This window comes from Gymnoscopelus braueri (genome assembly GCF_963280865.1).
Source record: "Gymnoscopelus braueri genome assembly, chromosome: 3".
Taxonomy (NCBI): domain Eukaryota; kingdom Metazoa; phylum Chordata; class Actinopteri; order Myctophiformes; family Myctophidae; genus Gymnoscopelus; species Gymnoscopelus braueri.
Genome location: NC_137612.1, coordinates 22,014,062 through 22,020,061, shown reverse-complemented (window position 1 = coordinate 22,020,061; position 6,000 = coordinate 22,014,062). Strand labels below are relative to the sequence as shown.

Here is a 6,000-nt window from a genome sequence, read left to right as displayed (position 1 = left end):
ATTGAGCTATAGTTCTTTCACTCCCATGCTACTGCTCCTCCTCTCTCCCTCTCTCTCCTCCCTCTCTCTCTCTGACATCTTCACCCTAGTTCAGCTGGGACTTTTCTCTTTCATCATCTTGTTCATTTTCTTTTTGTGCTATATTGTAAAGTGGAGAAGATATGTAAAAACGGTGTCATAGAATTGCACACTAGAACTGTGTGTGTGTGTGTGTGTGTGTGTGTGTGTGTGTGTGTGTGTGTGTGTGTGTGTTCAAGATTTCAAGATTTCAAGATTGTTATTGTTACATCCTACATATCCTACATGGAAACCTCTGTCATCAAAGCCTGTCTATCTGCCCCGGTTCTCCTCAATGGCTGGAGCAATTGATCTGAATTTGCACACGAGCATCGATCATTAGCAAATGCACAAAATGTTGACTCCCGTTTTTCACTTTCCCAAAATGTAAACTGTTTATTAGCGTTTTTATGTAAACGCCGGCGATTTGGAGTTCGGCCTATGGGATCTATCCTCGCCATGGTTACAGCCCTGCAAGCTATGGGATGATCAAACTGCGCATGTGTGGAACTACTGCTGCCGCCGGGCCACTGCCACACAGAGAATGCTGCAAAGTAAACTTACAAGGGACTTTCATTTACGGCCACCACAGGCCTGAAGTGTTATGTGCAAGTAGCCTACAGAAGAGTCAAATTATTTGGTTTGGGGTCCTGACTCAACTTGGTAGTAGTAGCAGATAAAAACAGATAAAACAAAACAATGACAAAGCATAGGAAGAATATCAGCCAAAACATTTCGCTACCTGTATGAGTCAGTGATATACAATCCTTCTTGATTCTTATGAATTCTTCTTGAGTAGCAAAAAGAGAATAATACAGGTGCATTGGTCTGTAATAAAGTGTGCATGTGCATGCGTGCGTGAGTGCATGCGTGCGCAATGCGCATGCATGTGTGTGTGAAGGCAGATCAACTTATTGACAAGTGTAACAATCGAATGAGACGAAGCGCTCGTCTCTGGGGCAAATAGGTATTGGCAAGTGGCCCGGCGTCCAGTGACTCGTGAGTCCCTCCTAAAGACACACACGTCACTGTGTGTGTGTGTGTGTGTGTGTGTGTGTGTGTGTGTGTGTGTGTGTGTGTGTGTGTGTGTGTGTGCGCGCGCGTGCGTATGTGTGTGTGTGTGTGCGCGCGCGTGCGTGCACATGCATGTGTGTGTGCGTGCGTGTGTGTGTGTGTGACTCATGGTGTGACTACAGGCGAAAAGGAGTCCTCTCCCTTTAAGTGGGAGGTGAGCTTCGCCAGGGAGTGTGAATGCTGGAAACAAAACACCAGAAAGTCATCGGGAGAGAGGAGCGGCGACAGAGAGGAGCTTTATTTACCCACAGCATAGCAGCCCAGCGCAGGACAACATAGTAAATAACACGCTTCTTCAGCCCTTTCCCCTGTCTGTCACCACCCAGCAGACAGTAGCAGGACAAAATCCACTGATCTGCCGAGCATCTGCCTAAATAAACCGCCGTGCTTTGCATGCGGTGAGCTATTAACCGTGAGAGGGGACGGAAGTTTTGGAGCGCCCGGGGCGCACCAAGAGTGGTGAGTAGAAGATGTCATTGTTGCCATGTCGGCTTATTATAAGCGACTTTGGGCTTGTTTTTCTGCAAAGTTGCTTGTAAAAATTGGTTTGCGTTTTTTTGGGGCTTGTTTCTAAAGTGTACTTGCTTATTTAGGCTAGCTTCCTAAATTTTTCAAATTATGATTTAAACCAGTGTTTCCCAAATATGTTCATGGAAGTGTTTGGTGCCCAGGGAACATTTGTGATGTTAGAATGTTTCAAAAAATATTCCAAATATTCCACATTTTATAGTAAGAGTTTTTGAAAATAGCAGATCTACAAGCTCACAACGCGTCGCGATGTGACGCGTTGTGAGCTTGTATATCGGTTTAAAGTGCTCATTATGTGGCCTAGTTGCTTCTTTTGGGCTCGTTTTCCTAGACCGGGTTGCTTGTTTCTCTCGCAAAATTTGGCAACACTGGACACTGTGCGCTTTATTATAATTATTGATCACAAGTCTCCAAAAAAAAAAGCCTCATAAAAAGTTCACATTCTGGCCATGTCATTATTAGATTACCTTTACCAGGAGAAATATATAATAAGTGATCTGTTTTTTTCTTTATATCTTAACAGCAACTGTAGGCTGATTATTATTGCATCATGGCAGGCAGCTCCAACAATTAACTGCCAGAGAGATGATGATCAGATGATGTCAGTCCTGCAGATGCAAATTGAGTGTGTGTATAATCAAGTTCCCCAAGAATAGACACAAGTGTTAACGTTCGCGATAGCAGGGGTTTCAACACTCTGTTAAACACTGACTAAAGTTGTATGCACAGCGTTCCTGACGAAATGTCTAAAACAGGGGTCTTCAGACCAAGGACCCCTTATTAGAGAGAGAGACATATTGAATAATATTGTGTTGCAGATTACATTTCTTCATAGATTTCATAGATTAGGTTCATATACTACTTGTTTGACATACATTATCTTTTCTATTAATATATTGGATTCGTGTTAATGTGTAACCTTTTTAAATCCTCAATATTTGGTCATCTTGACCGTTGGCTTTTTCTTTTTCCCTCTACACCAACTCTCAGAAAATAGCCGATCTACAAGCTCACAGAACTTGTGGATCTACTATTTTCGGCTAATGTTCCCCATCACACAAAGATTTGGCGGACCCTCTGTTGTTACTCTGAGGACCCCTTTGGGCGTCCCGGACCCCCTGTTAAAGTCCCATGGTCTAAAAGTGTTTAGAAGTGAGTAAATTAGGCGCAGAGAAATAACGTCTCTTACTTTTGTCTTTTTGGATCATAGCCTACTTCTTACATTGCAAAGTTGACTGGCTGATTGACAGCCAACAGATGACAATGCGGAGACAATGCATGTGGCCCAGAGAAGTCAGCAGGCCATTGTCAAACAGTGGGGAGTTAGTTATTGAACAGGCGAATTTCTGGATTTTGACACCGCCTGCGTGTGCGCATGAGCGTGCGCGTCTTCTTCTGTGTGTCTTTACAGTGACTGGCTGCATACAAAGCTGTCCTCAGTGGGGAGTCCCTGACCTTTCTCTCTGTCAATCTCTTTTCTTTCCTAACCCGCTTTTCTTCCTTTCTCCCCCCCTCGCTTTTTGTTACATCCCTTCTTCGTTTCTTTCTTTCTTTCTTTCTTTCTTTCTTTCATTTGGTGTGTCTTTGTTGGGTAGCTGAGAAGGATGCTAAAATTGGCCCTATTAATGGGTGTCAGAACTGTGAGTGCGTGCACAGTTGTGAACTATATTGTGCACATTTTGTCAGGGCCACACACACACACACATACATACACACATACACATACACACATACATACATACATACATACACACATACATACATACATACATACAGTCACTCACACATGATGGGCATATAACGGCAAACCTATTACGTTGACGTAAGTGCAACTTGTGCCAAAAATAATAAATCAGGGTATGAATCAGGCTGAACAAATCTCACTGATGATGTTCATGTTCCCATGTGGAGTGTGTGGAGCTGAGAGGCAGGGAGAAGGACCAGAGCAACATGGAGAGGCCTATGACTTCCATGTCCACCTACCTGTCCTTGCCTCCATTCCGCCACAATGATCTACACCATTGATTCTCAAAGTGGGGTCCTTGGGGGGGGGGGGGGGGGGGGGTGAATATAGCATCACAATAATTTTAACCTTTTATACTTTGGCTATTCAAAAATAGCAGATATACAAGCTCATAGCGTGGCATAGAGTGCTATGAGCTTGTAGATCTGCTATTTTTAAAAATCATGAACATTTTTGCAAACCTTTGAATATATATATTTTTAAGCAAGCATTTGTAAGTCAAATCTTTGCTTCTGGGGGTCGCTGGAACAAAATATTTTGAGATGGTGGTCCGTGGCCAAATACATATAATTTTGACATGAAAAAGTTTGAGAGCCACTGATCTACATTGCTCACCTGGCTAGTGGCTTCTGTCCAGTCTCACACATATATTCTGTCTTTCTGTCTCACTCACTCTATATCACTCATTCATGCGCATGCACACGCATGCATACACACACACGCACGCACACACACGCATACGCACGCACGCACGCACGCACGCACGCACGCACGCACGCACGCACGCACGCACGCACGCACACACACACCTGCATGCACCTACATGGAGGGCTATGTGTGCATATAATCTCAAGGAGTGCCTTGACGTTTTAACCTCTCAACCCCCCCATCTCTTTCTCTCTATCTTCTCTGGAGCTTTGTCTTTCTAGGTGAATGGGTTCGAGGGGGAGAGGTGACCTGGGTTCTCTCTCTCTCCCTCTTCCTCCCTCTCTCTCCCTTTGTCTCTGTCTTTCTTTCTGTTTTCCCACTCCTTCTTTCTGTCATTCTGTCCTGCTTTCTTGTTCAGGTGCACCAGGAGCCGTAGTGACAGTTGAAATGCCACATTGTTCTCTTGCCGTCATACCTCAGTGAGACTTGGTGTGCTTTGTGTGTTATCAGTCTTACGTTTTACCCCTTTGCTTTCTAATTTGTACGCGTGTGCATGTGTATTGACAGCTTTGTGTGTGTGTGTGTCTGAATGTGTTGTAGTTGTACATGTGTCAGGATATATTGACGTGTGTGTGTGTGTGTGTGTCTGTGTGTGTCTGTGTGTGTGTCTGTGTGTCTGTGTGTCTGTGTGTGTGTGTGTGTGTGTGTGTGTGTTGTGCACAATTTCCTATACATCAGACATGTCCATAAGGGCAGCAGGGCAGGACAAAGCTTTTCTTCTCTCCCCCTGACCTCCTATATGGCTCTGGACATTGTTCTCAGTATCCTATTGAACTGAGACTCCACAGACACAAACCACAATGGAGAATTGTGTGTGTGTGTGCACACGCGCACACACACACACACACATGTGTGCACATGTTTACGCATATTCCTCCTGCTCTCCTTTAGCTTAGTGTGTGTATGTAATCACGCAATATGATAGGGAGAATATGCCATCCCTTTAAACATTAAATGATTCTTTGGTGTCCACCGTGAAACCAAATCAAGGACTCTTAACTGGAAAAGTACTTGAGGAAAACATAGTTTGGTCACTGACAGACAATGCTCAAATGTTGGCAGCCTTGCTTTTATTGTTTTGGCACAGTCTTGTAGTACTTGTCTATACAACTCTGTGTAACTTTCTCTCGTTTCTTTCTGTGTGCCTGCTTGTTTTCTTTTTGACACGGCGTCATTCAATTGTTGCTCACTCACAACACTTCATTTGACATCAGCAACCAAGGCTGTGTGTCCCGTTGTTTGAACATACTCCTAGTTGTTGGAAAACTGCACAAGAATGTAGGGTCATTTGTTTTGTGTGGCCTACTTTGTGTTGTGCGTTGCACCATCTCTTTGCACTGTGTGGGAGATCCTGTTGTCCCTGTACTGTGTTGCATCAGCACACACACAGTGACACTCTATAAGTTGTTAATAGCGTATCTCTGCCGCTGTGTCACAGAGACAGATTCCCTGAGAGTTTATTTAGCACTCGGTAAATAAAATGTCCTCAGCCACTGAGCACTTCTGTAATCTTTTATGAGCCAGGGAGAAGTCCTGAAAGGAAATGTTAAAGTATGCTCTCTCAGGTGTGGTTGGAGGATGCAAGGTGAGAAAGAGATGGAGAGATGCTAAGTAGTTCTTCTGTTTTTGAAAGTTGAGATTTCAATGGTTTGTCTAATATTGTTTTGCTTAGCCTTGTGTACTTCATATTGTGCAGCTAAACCTTTCGTTCTGTTGTAGTCCTATCACCTTCCTATTCCTGGCTGCAGTAACCAATGAAAATCTCCCTCGGGGATCAATAAAGCTGTGATCGTATCTTATCGTCGTCATAAGTCTGCTCTGATTCTTTTTAAATCATCTGTAACGTAGTTGTCTGTAATCGAGAACCCTCAATTGCTACCACCCTGTCA

General features: G+C 43.9%; 1 protein-coding gene across 1 annotated transcript in view; it reads left to right on the top strand.

Annotated features, from left to right (window-relative positions):
• The first annotated feature begins 1,324 nt into the window (after nucleotides 1–1,324).
• Nucleotides 1,325–6,000, top strand: part of sox13 (SRY-box transcription factor 13) — a 38,087-nt gene continuing 33,411 nt past the window's right edge. Inside the window, exon 1 of the mRNA XM_080423776.1 lies at nucleotides 1,325–1,590. The gene's annotated coding sequence lies outside the window, so the exon portion shown is untranslated. The remainder of the gene's footprint in view (nucleotides 1,591–6,000) is intronic.